Source organism: Haemorhous mexicanus, chromosome 8 (genome assembly GCF_027477595.1).
Source record: "Haemorhous mexicanus isolate bHaeMex1 chromosome 8, bHaeMex1.pri, whole genome shotgun sequence".
Classification (NCBI taxonomy): domain Eukaryota; kingdom Metazoa; phylum Chordata; class Aves; order Passeriformes; family Fringillidae; genus Haemorhous; species Haemorhous mexicanus.
This window is the reverse complement of record NC_082348.1, coordinates 31,211,336-31,227,502: the sequence shown is the minus strand read 5'-3', so window position 1 is coordinate 31,227,502 and position 16,167 is coordinate 31,211,336. Positions and strand designations below refer to the sequence as shown.

The window sequence follows — 16,167 nt, the reverse complement described above, 5'->3', positions numbered from 1 at the left end:
ATGTGTTATTTTGCTGGCATAGCTGTGACTGCTTAACCACTAAAATAATCTGTTGCTATTTAATCCAAATCAATTTCATTTGCGAGGTCGTCTGGAAGTTACTGAATAAATTACTTAGTTGCCTAGCCAAATGGTAGGGGAGAAAAAAAAAGTCAAACTACTGAAGAAATATGCCCTGACAGTAAAGAAAATAATAAAATGCTAAGGATCTCAGTTCTGAAGGAAATAAGTGGTTGGCTGGAAATAATTGCTTGAATATTTTGAATTCATTATGGTGAATTTTGCCAGATGCTTTTGAAGAATATTTATGTGTGTTATTTGCTGTTGTGTTTCTTGTGCTTGCTGCAAGGCATGTGTACTTCTGGGTAATTTGATCCTGTTTGTTTATGGTCTAAATACTTCTTTTCCCCCCAGACAGCAGTTTTCAGTTGTGTATTATTTCAGCGGCTATTTGGAAAACGTGACACAAATATAAGTCCCAGGCAGTGTTTGTCTAAGGTAGAATTGTGTTTGTCTAAGGTAGAATCAAGCGTATTTCTTCTTAGCTGACAAACTTGGCAGAATCTTGATGTATCTTGACATATTTCTGAAATTTGTGTTTCACAATATACCTGGGAACATTTTACAAGGTAAGATCTTCAAAGAGATGTTGCAGCTCAAATACATTTGTAGCATGTCTGGAAAAAGGAACTTAATAACTCTGAGCCTCAGACACTGTGGAAGTGTGAAGGGTGGGGAGAATGTTCTCTGCTCGCTCCTATCTTGTCGCTTATCTGGAAATGAGTCAAGTATTTGAGTCTGCCCTGGCATGTGGATATTTGCCAGTTCTTGTGGCAAAGAACTGGCTAGTGTGAGAGCTGAAATGTGAAAAATTCCTTTGTGAATGATGGAAATTTTATGGTCATTAGTTCTGTCTTGTGTGCAAGAACCCTGCTCATGTCTATGTGACTTCTTGAGGTGTCAAGATGTTCACCCCGCAGTTGTGGGGACAATGAAGTCATTTAGAGTGAAATGATGCTCCTGAGATGGTGGTTGAAGCACTTCTCCATATGCTGCAATCCTTTTACTGTCTAGTGCACCTTTCTTTGGGTAGTGGCTCAGGTATTTTTGGTATGGGAACTGGATCAAGTATGACCAAGAGCTGGGAAGTGGGAGAAGTAAATTAATTTAGACATGTTCAGTCTGACTGTGGAGCAACAGAGTAAAATACAACACAGATGCTTTTCCTAACAGACATAAAACCCAGGCACTGGTTTGTCATACACTGGTTTCCTCGGTGCTTGCAGTGTAGCTCTTGCTGACACAACCAGAACAGATTTATCCTCAGGGACATAGTCTCTATCTGGCCTTCACTTTTGTGCAGGGCACCCCACTTCAATAAATGAGGATGAACAGTACTATAGTGCAGAAAAGTAGAAACCTTGTTACTGTATCCAGTTTATTTACCTTTGTCTTGAATCCAGGTTCCTACATGTGTGTATTAGGAAGGTTTCTTTTGTTTTCCTGCTGAGCTCAACCAGAACAAAACAAAACAAACAGAAAAGCTTTTTTCTTGGTTCTCACCTCTCTTTAAAAATGAGCAATGTATTGACTTTTGAATGCACCAGAATAGACTTTATCTATTAACTAATAACAGAAAAGAAACAGAAGTTGCAGCAAACAATGTGGTGGCTCTGTCCTGTCCAGTGGCTGTTGCCCCCTGCTCACCCCCATTTAAAATATGATATTGCTAAAGATAGAATTTTTCCTTTGAATCTCCACTTTTGTAAGGTTTATCATAGCATGGAACAACCTGCCAGAACTTAATTGCCTTTTGGCAGATCTTCTTTTTTCAGTGTTTATGGTGTTGCTGGTGCTGGAAGAGAGGAGGATTCAGGTGTTCAAGGGACTGATCTTGAAAAAGAAGACAGACCTTTTAAACTGTGTTTTTTTGAGCTCGTCTATAGTGGAATTGGGCTGCAGCAGAGTAGTCCCATTTTTCCTTTTGCCTCTCTCTCTGGCAATGATTTTGGATCTTGTTGGAGTCCTCCAATAAAATTTTCATGCATTTCACAAAATCTGATGAATTGTTTGAAATGAGAGATTGATGTCACTGACCCTGTAGGAGACATGCAGCTGACTGGAGTACAGTGTGGTTGAAACAGTGAATTCTTGCTCATCACTCAAATGTGCTGAGTTTTAGTGGCAATTACCTGTAATAAAGCCTCTGATAAAAAGTTGGTTTTTTTCTTGGTCATGAAGATTAGTCCATTAAGCTCTATCATAATGGATGCAACCTTTCCAGCACTTTGTTTTGGAGGGGCCTTATAGGTGCATAACATTGTGAATTTTATTGTGAATTATTTATCATACTCATGCAGTTCAGCCTTCTGTTATTTATCTTCTATTTTTATCACATTTTAGCACATTCTGTTTTCTTGAAACTTTTGCTTTAGCCCTCTTCAGTCTGTTTTTTCAGTAGACAGTCTTTTACTCAGTTGTGCTTCAGCAGAATTAGCATGTCACATCCAATATATGTACAGTATACATAAATTTCCTTGTTTTTTCCATGTGTCTTCAGTGTTCCAGATTTTTTGGCAGTGGGCTATCAATCAAATAGCTTACCTGTTTTTCTATGGAATTCTCAGTTTGCTGTAGGTGGCCTCTATGCATTCCATATGCTCCCAGGATCTGCAGCCAAGTTTTCTTACAAATATTCCTTCACAAATCTGGACATCTTTAAAGCTGCATAGTTTGGTTGTGTTCAGATGTCATTTCAATATTTTTGGTTCAGCAATATTCTAACCTCTTCCTCTAACTGCACAAGATTCAGACTCGCCAGGGTTTTTTTTTGTATTTATTTTTGGGGGGGGTTATGGCTTGGCATGTTTGGTGCTCTGAAATAAAACCAAAAACTAAAGGAGGAAATCTTGTGTGCTGCCTCTGTTTTCCCCTTGCAAGCAGCTATGTAGTAATGTCCATCTTGAGGCTTTGAAGGTTACTATTACTACATGAAAGAATTTTAGGATCTTGTTGTTTACTGGGTTGCTTCATCAGCTGTGCTTGTTTGATTGGTACCTTTTCTATACAGTAATTCTTCTGCTTTTTCTTTGATTTTTGTTAATTTTGTCCATGCTTGCAAGGATTTATTTTCTTCTTATGATTCATTTCAATTGGATAAATTTTTAAAACATTAAATTTTGCTTTCATGTGTTTTTCAGTTAGCTGTTTTAGCTGCTTTTTTTTCTTTATATTCTCCATTATTCCTTTTATAACTCTAATTCTCCACCACATCTTGGAAACTGAACGTGCATGTCCATCTGCATCTCCCAGTTCATAAACAGAAGTTAGTGATAACCTAATTGATGAAAGCAAGAATTGGAAGTCTGAAAGAATATCTCCACATTTGTTCTTTGTGCCTGATTCCTGGAATTGCTCAGGAGAAAACAAGGAATAGGTGTGACTCAAACAACGAGGATGCAATTTCCATCCCTATGGTTTTTCACTCTCTTCCTCTGACCACTTTGTGCCTCTCCACAAACTCAGATTTCCATTTCTCATGTACATGATAGGTGATTGAGATGTACCAAGACCTCCTGGGTTTAAATATGAGCCGGTGTTCTCCTCTGGATGGAAAGATGAGTCCTGTTCAAAATGGTTTTCCTTTCATCTGCTGCATTGTGATGATCTCATGGATGGGACATTTTTAGCCTCTTGTGATTTTTTTTTTCTTTTTTTTTGATGCTTAATACGTTTTACAAAGGAGGCTTTTCCTATTATTGTTCTCTTCTGTGATGAGAAATACAAATGTCCTGAAGAAAACGCTGTGTATAATTTTAGCTGAAATACACTGCTGATCTAAAGACCAAGCAGGACACTAAGATGTGAAGTGATAATATCTCAAGTTTCAGCAAGTCTTTTTGGAGATTTATGGTAACTATTAGGGTCTACATGCTCAAAATGGGTTTTTCTCCATTTTTCAAGTAGAACAAGGAAACAACCATCCAACTAAAAAAAAAAAATCTGTCACTTCTGTCATAGCAATAATCATAGTTGTGGGGGAGGTTTTTAGTTTGTTGGTCTGTTTGTTTTATAAGCAATATGAGTGAATGGAATACATTAACCCTGATGTCCTGGACTTTGAAATAATAGTGTCATCAGTGTCCTGCTTCTTTTCCAGTCCAAAAATGCACATGTAATGTGCTGATACCTGTGAAAGGAGAATATATGGGATTGTACAGAACTCTGGACTGCAAATGAAAAGAATATGATGGAAGATTTCTTTGTGGTGAAACAAGGATTAAAAGACAGCTCCTGGCCCAAACTGCACAAGTGAACAAATTAGATGTTTTTATGATGCAAATTGGGACATTTGTGGCAGAGAAGTAAAGGTTTTTTCTTTAAGCTTCATGCACCTATATCTGTTTAGTCCATTGGTTATATTGTTGACACAGCTTGAATTTATACTTATTGCTTGAAAACAGAAAATATTCTTAAGTCTTTCTGCATATTATATTCTATATGAACACACAATTCAGTGTTTGGGCTCTAGATAGCTTCAGTCAGTCTGCCTAGCTGAACTGTATATTACAGTCAAAAAATTATGCAAAATGTCTATTCTTACATTTCAATATTTCTACTTTTTATTGTCTGAATACTTGATCATCTAGATCCTGGTTACTTTAAAAATGTTTCTTAGTTATAATAAGAAGTCTGTTTTACTTGTATTTGTAAGCTTCAGTTGAAAACATTTGGTCCCCCAAAAGAAACCTTGGTTTTTATAAATCCAGAATTTTCAGTCCTATTCTATTTAATCCAGGTGTAACAAAAATATCATTCCATGCTGCCTAGCAAGTATGCCACTATGTCCAGTCTCAATTAGCAGACTAACAGTTCTTGAGGTGATTGTGATTCATTTAAGGAGCTGCTTTTGTGAAGATAAATCTGAGTAGTTGGTAGTTTTGTAGATGTGGATGGCTGTGCATGGGATGTGTCTAATGAAGATTTTGATTAGTGAAGTAGTAAAGCCAATGTAATTTCAGTTTTTATATTGTTTCTTGAATTGGTTGTAGGAGAATAAATAGTTACACTGTACGAAAGTCTTCTGCTGAAATTAGATTTTTCAGTCGTGCATGTGGTACTTCTTTTTATGTGCTTATGTTTATTTGTGTTTCTTGAACCCTGACGCTCAATGCAGCAGTATCATATGGTTACCAGCACATTCCTTAACAGGAACAAAGAAGTGAGGAAAAATAAATATGCATATAATGACAACTTTTGTGACTCTGTGAAGAGTCTCCTAAATGAAGAAAAAATGTCCAGTCCCATACCTGTGGTTATGAACTTGCACTGCAGCGTGCAGACAGAACTGAACACATCAGCTTGTGGTTTAAACAAAGCAGGAAGAGCTCCACTCCAGAAATGCCATGTATTTACCTCCAGAGCCATGTCAGCATGCTTCACCCCTAAGGCAATTCAGGAGTGTGAGGGTGTTTGAGGCAGGGCTGTAAACAGTGTGAGGTTTCAGAGGTCACGTGGGTCTCATGACATCAGTCCCAAATGGAGTGTTGAAAGGCAGCCCATGGAAATATCCAGTTTCCATGCTGTACCCATACACTGCTGCCTCTCTGCTTATTTCATGTGTATTTCTGAATTTCTTGGTGCCCTGTCTGGCTGTCTGTGCATCTGTTGTTAGTACATGAATGTGGTCAGAATCTTTTTGTAGCTTCTTGACTGTTGTTGTTACTGCTAGAGTTTTATTGGATTTTTTAACACTTGTGTTATTGCATATTTGATGTGTTGTAAGATATCTGGAATAATTTAGTCATAAGTTATTTGGAAAAGCATGTTCAGAAAGGCCTTTAGGTTAATTTCCATATCAGCTAGGTTGTAATTTTAATGAGGAAAAAGGGTTATGCCTATACATTAGGTTGAGGAAAGCTGTGGCTTGATATAAAACTTCTGTCTGTGTGGCCTGGTTTGCTTTCGGTTGCCCCTGTGTGAGGAGTAGCGTAAAGGTTTGATGTGGCATCTCTGTGGGGTGGCAATTTTTTCCAAAAAGATGTGTACATGTGTAAGTCAGTGCATTCCCACACATAAACTCAAATTCTTTCTAGCCTTACATAGCATAGAAAGGCAGAATTTCTTCCTTGAAAACTTACTGCCCTCTCCAGACCCTGAAATAGAACTTAACCAGTCAAATATAATTCTGGGGAATGTGATTCCCAACCCCACCCTGTTTTTCCTAATTCATAGTGGTCAAGGTCCTGTAGGAAACTTTTTGCTGATGTTAGGAACACCTGCCCCTAGCTCTTGGCTGTGATTTGAACAAGTGCTGACTATCATACCTGAAATCAAGGGCAGCCTGCTTTGATCATAAAATACTCCACATTTTATAGCTCTTTAGGAAATAACACCTGAGGGCTTGCACATGTTTCCTTGGCAGGTTGTTTCTGTAGTTTCTGCCAGGTTTTACTAGCACCTTCAGCACATCAGTTTGAGTGTAGCTGAGTTTAAGCCTCTCAGTAGAGGAGACAGCAAAATGCTTGATGATCATTTCAGATTGGGAACCTCAATTCTCTTATGCTGGGTTGCTACACTGGCTGAATGTAAAATAAGACAACACAATTTTTTAAACACACTCAGGTTTGTGGACCATGAAGTGCTCTGGTGAGAGCTGCCAGAGAGCTGTCTCTTGTGGGTGTCCTCTGGCTTCAGACTGCACTTTGAGGGGTTTGTGGCAAATAATGCACCAGGCTTTGCAAAGGACCATCAGACAAGATGCTCATTTGGTAATCTGCATCTGTTTTGTGGACTGAACAAGGCAATTGCCTACAGAAAGTGTCATTGCATAATCACATACTGTCATTATGGTTACATGTAAGGGAATCCTAATTATCATCATTTTGCCATTTTACAACAGAGGACTTCAGCTTTCAGAAAATCAAACTACTTTTCTTCTCCTGGATTGTGCTGGCCGCCAGGCTTGCCTCTTTGTGACAGGAATTTTCAACTGAAGCACCCCCTTCCTGCCATGCCCTCTGTTCCTTGAGGAAGAGGCAAGTTCACTATATTATGGGGGAATTCCTTCTTTCTTCCTGTTGTGCAATCCCTGCAGATTTTTCTCATATTTGATTAACAGCCTGGCTTCTGACAAAGGAAATATTGGTAAATCTAGGAATTTTTTTAGGAACTTTACAGAAGGTGATTGTGCTTGGAATACTTCATGTGTTCTTGTTCATAATTTAGATTGTTATTGTTAATATAGTTGAAGGAATTGACAGTCACAGATATAATTCCTACTGGAAAGCTGGGGTTATTGCCCTCATGGGGTTTGACAACACACACTTTTGCAGAATCATTGTTTTTGGATCATCTGTTTCTTGTTCAGAGTCCATGACTAATTAGCTCATAAAAAGTCATTGAGCTAATATCTTACAGAGGAACCTGTGATGTCAGATTTGATCCCCTAATTGCTCTTGCAATTGGCATTTATTGGAACTCTTTCACAAGTCAGGGCAACAGACCTCATTTGTTTTATGTAGAATGTTGTAAAAACAATTGAACTGGCAGCTGATTACAGTTTTCTATTCAGTAAGCAATTTTGGAAGACTGTGGGCTAGACAGTTGTCTGATTTGCCTAGGTTGTAAAAGTTACATGTAAAAGGAGATGAATTTTCAGCATATGGCTCTGTGTTAGCAATTACATGCATTAGTGGTTTAGCTGGTGTATTGTGTCTGCTTTATAAATGTTTATATTGCAGCCTTCTGCTAATAGATATTGATGACAGGCAGTGTTTGGAGCACAGTGTATGGCAGTGGCCATTAATTATGGCCCAGTAATGATCCAGCCACTTGTGTTTGCTAGCATATCCAGTCCTAGCCCATGCTTGTGAAAACATCAACTGTTCTGTTGTTCCCTCCTAATTTAACTCAAGGTCATTGTCAGCTGGGATGTAAATGTTTAACATTTCATATTAAGCATATTCAAGTGTTAGAGCTCTTTAAGCATAAGTGAGTCTAGAAATGAAATTATGCTGATGCTTACATAAAGCTTGTCTTATTAATTCTGAAATTATTTGGAATGTTTTTTGATTGCCTGACTATGTGAACAAAGGAAATATGCAATCTCTTTGTCTGCTCTGAAATTACAGAGGGCTCTGTGGTGAGAGGAAACTTTGAAATGTCATATTCCTGTCAAGAAAAAATAATTCATTGACCCTTGTCCATAAAAATTGGTTGAAAGATTGCACACTTCTGACCAGTCTCTGGATCTCATGTCTCAAAAGTGTGAAGAATGTGATAAGTTTGAATTCGGCTGTGATGGGTGTTTTGACACCAAAATATTTTACTTTTGCCATCTGGCTTCTCTCAAATTCCGTACTTCTTTTTCGGTTGCACATAAGCTCTGAACAGCATGGGGTTTGTGGAATGATCTCTTCAAGCTGCAGACACTAAAATGAGCTTTTTTCCAAGTATTTGTCAGATAGAAACAGTCTTCTGGAATTGTTGACATTAAATTCTGTAATTGTAACAATGAGTGTCTAATATCTATGAAAAGAATAAACGAAGTATTTCTGGTGGCATTCATCCTGAAACCAAAGCATGACTAGCAAGTAATTAACTGTCACTGTTATGCCTTTGCATGGCTTCACTGGCTGGATCCCAGAAATACTGACTTTTTCTAGTGGTGAAAAAGATGAAGGACTTCTCTTGGATGTTGAGTTCAGGTGGCAGAAAACAAGTTCCTGTGACAAGTATGAAAAATGACCTGTAGACCTTATCCCAGGCACATAAACCCATAGAGCAAGGACTGCTGAGCTTTTCTGTGCCCACAGTGCTGTGGTGAACACATCACTTTCATCACTGGAAAGCTTTTAATTTCTCTGGGGAATGTTGATACTTTTTTTTTTTAACATGGACCTCTTCAGGCCACTGAAAATTGTCTTTTTTGTTTTATTTCTCTACATTTGATAACTTCAGAGGAAATATATCTGCTTATGGAAACTTCCATTTTAATGTGTAATATTTGGGAAAAAGTGCATTTGATGTAAGAGTATTCAACACTTTGTGCTGTTTTTATATACAAAGCCTCTGTACTAGACATGGTAAAATGCCCAAAGAAGGCACTTAAGTGATTTGTCATAAGATCTCATAGAAGCCTTGGAAATTCTTGGGACAGTTGTAGTGGATATTTGTCCTAGAGAACACATGTCCCCAAAATTCTTACATGTTCAACCCTCAGGAGTTAATTAGTCCTTGGCACTGGCAAATTTTTCTTCTGTGTGTTTAAAAAGGTTCAACCATACCTCCAACCATCTCTTGGTTCGTGTTTGACAAATTATTAGGCCAGATAGACTTGATGTCCAAAGTATTAGCAATATATGCAAGTATGGATTGAAGGTTTAAAAATAATTTTATGAGTTACTGGAAGTTTAATCTAATGATTGTGATTTCTGAACTTTCTGACAGATACCTTCGAGGTGAGATGCAAGACACGTGGAGAGGAAGGAACCACTAGATCAGGTTCAGTAATAACCTTTTGTGGTTTGCTGCATGTCTACATTTGATCACATAAAAGTGCTTACTAACACAAACAGCTAATCCCTGATAGTGGTGATCTGATGTGAATAGAGTTAATTTCTCTTTGTTGCTGGAACAGAAATATTCCAATTGGAGGTTTTAGTGTGCTGTTTACCCAGAGGGAAGTCTGTAAACACCCATGGCCCTTTTGCTATCTGAATGCTTCTGTTGTCACTGCAGGGCACATAAAACTGTAATAATTGTGGAATGGTGAAAGCTAATCCTTACCCTGCATGAGTGCAGTTAAAATCTTTCTGTCCAGCACATATCTATGTCAATTTTTATTACTAATTCATGGTTCCTTGATGTGCCCTTTCTTGACCATTATTTATCTCACTTTCACAGGCTGATTATTTTATCTGTTGCTTTACTTTTATTTCAGTGCTAGACTGGGTTAGATCACAGAGCATGCAGATGTAGTTGTCAGTGCTTTGGGTGATGTGTCTTCAGGGTGAGGTTGTCATCACTGCTTTGAGAGAACACAAATCTGCTTTTTAACTGGGTCAGTTTCTTGGGGAAGTGTAGTAATTTAAAAATGACACTTGTGACTTCTGTTGAATTTGTTCTGTTCATTTCATCTCCATTCAAGTTGTTGGATTCTGGTACAAGGAACCAGTGTCACTGGCTAGGTCAGATGGATTTTGAAATTAGTAGGACTGTGGTTAGGATTTGCTGTAGGATTTTGGTTACTGGTATAAATTGCAGGCTCTGTTCTGGGGAGCTGAGAAGGAAGAATCCCTTCTAGAACTTGACAAACAAGTTTATGTGCTAAAGATATACACGAAGCTAGGGAGGGATTTGTTTCTGATGAAGTCGTAGCAAGACTTACCATAAAACTGTGATTTTTTTTATTACCTGACTTCCTTACAAACCTTTTTATTTATTTTCTCTCAAGAGGAAGCAGAATTTAAATCTGTGTGGTTTGTTAGAAGAATATAATTGCATTTTTGATCCAAAGCACGTGATTAAATAAAGGAGTGTGGGGCAAGAGGACAATATACTCAAATGCACTGCCATGAGCAGAGGTAAACAACATGGGCTGTGCTCTCAGAGGGGGGAGTTACACTGGGTAACAAGTGATGATATTCTGGCACCTGTAAAGCATCACAGCTGAAGTTTCTTGAGTAAAATAGTTCTGAGAAATAAATCAGAAATAGCTAGATGGTCTGATATTCTAAACATGAGCTTTGGGCTCTTAGCTCAATGAAAGTCTTATGGAAAGAGGTTGCTGGAGTTTTTCAAGTTGTTTTGGATTCATTTGGGGCTTTAGTGTGTTTTTTCCCTTTTTTGGGGCTTGTTTTTAACGTAGATCACCTTATCTATAAAGAGGTGGTGTTTCAAGGCAGAATTCTGCATGTCTCCAGCCCTTGCCCTAGTGTTCCCAGGCACCAGATTATGTTGTTCTGTGGCATAAATAGGGAGACATGATAAAGAACCCAGAAATATGAGTTCTGCAGAATCAGCAGTATATTGAAAGTCTTCTGAACTTCAGATCAGGCTCCTAAAGATAGATACACTTTAGCTGTGATTATTGGAGACAGAGAAATATAAATGGGCTCTTTCTGCTGGTGCTTGTCACATGGGACAGTCACTCTTTGTGTAAGAGTCTGTGTGAGCTTCACTTACTTGCCTTTTTTTCTGGCTTTTGCCTTTCTGCTTAAGAATAAAGCCTCAAAATTTAATACTGGCACTGTGAAAATTGTTAGATACATTTAGTTACAGTGAGCAGTCTCATTGGAGCAGTCCAGGGCCTTATTTTTTTTTTTATTGGGACAGAATGAGTAGAAAGCTGTTGCTTATATCTATATTCCCTGATTACTCTTACTAGCATTCCAAATATCTAATGAAAAACTGCCTTGTGAATTGTTGGTTTATTTATTTATTTCTTGAACAAAGCCTGGTGTGCTGATGTGATCTTATGGTTCCATAGGGGTAGGCAAATATACTGTAAGTGGCATTGATCAGAGCTCCAGCTCTGTCTTGGTGTCTTTAACCCCACCTGTGGCATTCATGCAAGACTTTGTCGTCTTCCCCACTTCCCATCTGTCTTTCCTATTAATTTGCACAGTAATAGTGGATGCTTATTAGGTCAAAATTGAAAAGGAAAAAGTCTGTTACTTAAGTTTATAAAAAGGCAAGCTCTGTGATTTTTATTTTTATCTTTTATAAAATGATGCTTACATTTATCTAAAGTGAGAAAAAAAACTGTGGAGCCTATATGGAATGAAAAAGGAAGTTTCCAGTCCCTTCTACACATCCAGATGTTCTCACCATAAGATAAACCTTCACTGTAACAGATGTAGTTTTGCATGACTTATGTTCATCCTTTGGGATGTCTAGGTGTACTAAAGCATCTTTAAGGACAAGCTGGCAAACCTCTGACTAGGCCAGCTCGTGATGATTTTTGAATTGTACTAAAGTTTGGAGTAGGCAGTATTCCTTGGCACAGGGAGGATGAGTGTTGATAAACCTGTGTTTAGAACCGAAATGTTCCTTTCAGTGTCATGTATGGATGTCCTTCCTTTAGATTTAGAGGCAATTTAGTTTAGTTTTCACAAAGGAAAAGCTCAAATTACTAACAGTGTACTGAAGTCATTAGCTAACAGCCTCAATTAGCATAACAAACAAAATGCAGAGTAAATGCAGGCAGAGCAAGACTGACTTAGCCTTGAAGTTTCTGCTGTGTCCATATTACTGTTCTACAAGGCTTCATTCTGTAGACCTGACAGACAGCTGGAGACTTAAAATGTTAAAGAATAAATTCCATTTTAATGTCTTTTGGAGAAAAAAATGCCACCAACTTTTGGAACTGAGATAGTAATTAGGCTGAAACAGCATAGATTAGCCCCACTTAATGTGGAATTTAATTAATTGAAAGCAATTAAATTAATATGGAGTCTGCTCGGTTTGGGGAAGGGTTTGAGTATGGGGATTTTTGTCAAAAATGTTAATGCACTCTCTCTGCTATAACTTGTTAGTTTAACATAACTTTCTTTTTGAAGTTTGTCATCAATTCAAAGGCAACTAGTTTTCTCTAAATGAAATAGGTCATCTTGGTAGAAAAAAAATGTCAAAAGTAGCTGGAGTGTACTTTGGTTCCTAGTTAGCCACAACCAGGCAGATAAGACAATATCCCCTCCTTTATTACATTTGAGATTTCCAGCCCTTTGCTTCTCCTCAGCTTGTTTACTTCCCCTTAACTACCTAGGAATTGCCAATAACTGCTGCACAGCTACCAGGGAAGCAGTTTGTCTGGGATTAAGGAAGAGGTTGAGTCATTTTCCTCACTCTGATTTGAGTCAAGATTCACTAGATGTACAAGGCATCCACCTGTTGTGGGGAAAGGAAAGCTCTTTGTGGTGTCCTGATCAATTTTTCACCATGGGTAAAGGAGGAAAGACACCAAGGCACTGCTGGTGGAGCCCCACGGATGTCAGGCACTGGGCAAAAAATGTCCTCTTTGTGTGGTAGCTGCTGAACTTTTCATTTGAAGAAAGGATAGGAATGAAGGAATCCAGGATTTAGACTGGGCTGGAGCTACGACCCTTTGTGCAGTGGAGAAGAGGACATTGTTGGTCACAGTTGTAGACAAGGTTGAAGGTTTGGGGTCACATCTGGGGACTCTTGTGAGAAAGGGCCAGTCCTATGCTGCCTGTTTGCCCTGGCTGTGGATTTTTAGTGCTGATTGCACCTGCTGCTTGGAGAAAGGTTCTCTCAGAGCAGCTGCACAGGAGTCCTTCAGTGCCTTGAGCTCCTCCTGCAAGTGCAAGCCCTGCCTTGGCAGGGGCAGCTGGTGTAGGGCTGGTGGAGCATGAGGTATTCCCTCTCACTTATCAGTGAGCAGGGGAGGCTGATGGCCATGCTAGGATGTAGGATTTCTGATTTTTCAAGCTGATTTTTTTGTCCACTGCCTGACTTTGAGATAAGAAATTTGGTGCTGAAAACACCTTGCTTTGGGTATTAGGAGGGATTAAGTGCCATCACTTCCTCCCTCATGAAACCCAAACCCAGAGCGCTGATTTCGTTGTTTTTTACTATTTGACTGTGAAGTAGAGGACACTGTATTTTTAGTGGCAGCTTTAGTTTCAAAGCCTGTTGTGTCAGGGTCTTGAGAATCTTTTGAACTTGTGACCTCTATTTTTTGCTGGCACAGTAGGTTTAAATGTGGCAGTAAAGAGTAGTAACATTTGAAGTTGGAAATGTCTTTGGAATGTGGTTTGGGCATATGTTTTTTAAAGGAGGAACACAAGTTTAGATTTGTGTTTCCAGTGGTAAAATGTTTTGAATGATTGCTCAGTTAGTGGATAATATTTTCAAGTTTTTCCTGCTGGGTTTTCACTGAGCAGGTTAATGGTGTGTGTTACTCAGACAGATTGCAGTGAAAGTGCAGAGAGACCCAAAGAGATCTGGTCATCCTTAATTTACTGTGAAACTGCATGCCAGTGTCTACATGAGTGAAGTTGGAACTTAAAGGGAAGGAGAGAAGAACTGAGCCCAGCTGCCTGTGCCTTTCCTCAGAAGGTGACTGCACTCTTTTGTACACAGACCATGAACAGAGAAGTGGTGGCTGTAATCTTCCTCCTTAGCCTCTTATGTGTCCAGTTAAGAAAGGCAAAGGCTGTTTTAAAAGCCAAATTTTCTGACCTGGATTTGAACAATGGGCTGATAGTCATGACCTCTTTCTTGTTCTCCCTTTTTCTTGGAGGGGAAGAAACTAGAACCCTTGGGATGCATCTGTTTTAATGCCTGTTGACTGCAGAAATGTTGTCTTAGATAACACAAGTTCTAGCGTCATCATTGCGCAAGGATTTCATATTGTCAGAGCTTCATACCTTCTTGATGTTCCTCACAGGCAGCTCCTCTACACACTGACTGTTCCAGGTCCTTGCAGTAGTAATCTGACTCCTCTCACTTCTCTTTCCTTACTCTTGTATATCACTAGTTCTTGTTGGTTGCAGGTGTGGTCTGTCAAGATCAGGCCCACCTCCAATCTTCAGCAACTGGTCCAGCTGCAACTCACTGGGGGACAAGATCCCCCTCTACATAGAAACCTGCTCTGTTGGTGGTTTTGTAGCTCTGCAGTGAGCTGTGCTCACAGGACACTGGGGGTGAAGGTTTAACCTGGCACACCTTTTTGCAGTCTTTAGGGCATAACAGGCAGGCAAAGGCCGCCTTTGGAGGCATTTGGGGTTTGGTTTACCAATGCAGATAAATCTGCTCTGCAGTGAATTCATTGTGCTGTGAATTAAAGAGTGGATGTTTGGATTTGAAAGGGAATCTTGTTTATAATTCTTCAGTATAAACAAAGTGTGGGGAGGAAGCCTTACTGGAAAGCAAAAGAGCCTTCCTGGACCATCTTCTGGTTCAGCAATAATAAACCCTGGTGTTTTGCATCAGTGACAATGTGTGTGTACATGTATTTTTAGAAGGGCTTCCAAAGGGCCCCTTGCTTCATGTGGGTTTGTTTATAGTTCTGTCATACTAACCATGGAATATTCCAGCTCTGCCCCCCTCTAGGTTAAGTTCCCAGCCTGCCTCTCTGTGCCCCTGTGAGCTGCTGGCTGGTGCAGGGAGTGGGCCTGGTAAATGATAGAGCTGTCTTCTCACCTCACTTTCCTCCTAGATGGCATCAAATGCTAATTGCTGTTCATTCTGCACTTCAGCAGGAGCAGAGTGATACACTGCTAGGGTTTGCTTTTCCCCAGGGTGCCGTGGGTGTGACTGATGGAACAGAGCCAGAAGAATTTGGCAAAGTAGCCGACTGTAAAGGGAATAATCTCTTTTTCCTGATGATGGATGGCACTTAGAAAGCAGCTGAGCCTAAAAGCCATTTCTCATGCTAAGGCTCTGCAATGTGCAGGTCAGCCATTGAGCAAATGCAAGCCTTCAAAATGAGAGCTAATAGCTTGGCAGGTTATGCCTGACAAGCAGCAAGTGAATTGCTTTTAGTTCTTTTCTGTGTGGGGTTTAGTAGGTTTTTTTGTGGATTGTAACACTTAGTAATTCTAATATTTTTCTAATTTTAGATGATCATCTGTTTCTAAGTTCAGAAATATCTTTAAGATAACACAGTTAATAAGGAAATACATTTTCATACTCAAATATAGTACATTTCTAATATCTAAAAAATTATTTCTATATAACTGCTAAACATGTAGTCGGTTAAGAATATAGGATAAAAAATACATTTCAGTGGAGTAGTTGTTAAAATATTGGCCCCTCACTTTTCTGTGGAGCAAATTGACAGCTCCCTGGGAAAGAGAATCATGTTGCTCCCAAAGAAATGGTCAGGAAGCTGTGGAGGGGAGATTTGAGAGGAAAATCCATAGTGGAGTGGAGGTAGATTCACAGAGGATAACAGTTGGAAAAGACACTTATCTAACTTGATATGCAACATTCATAGCTCCTGGAGAGCTTCTGTTGTCCTATTTACTGCTGATTTGGTAAAAGAAGAATGCTGTCTGAAGTACTGCTGGAAGAAAGGCTTCCAATACCCAAATACTGAGTTTAACCCTGCAGGTTTCAGAGCTGTTTCTTAAAGAGACCTGAACTTTGAACAGCTGTTTTTGTCTGATGATGGACTTGGGAAGATGAATGCCAGAAGTT

The 16,167-nt window shown here is 39.2% G+C and overlaps 1 protein-coding gene across 4 annotated transcripts in view; it reads left to right on the top strand.

Annotated features, from left to right (window-relative positions):
* GULP1 (GULP PTB domain containing engulfment adaptor 1) overlaps nt 1-16,167 on the top strand; it is a 145,668-nt gene that overhangs the window by 9,940 nt on the left and 119,561 nt on the right. For 3 of the 4 annotated variants that reach the window (XM_059853461.1, XM_059853462.1, XM_059853464.1), the window contains exon 2: nt 9,451-9,504. The exons of the other annotated variant lie outside the window; for it this stretch is intronic. The gene's annotated coding sequence lies outside the window, so the exon portion shown is untranslated. The remainder of the gene's footprint in view (nt 1-9,450; nt 9,505-16,167) is intronic. 4 annotated transcript variants of the gene reach the window in all.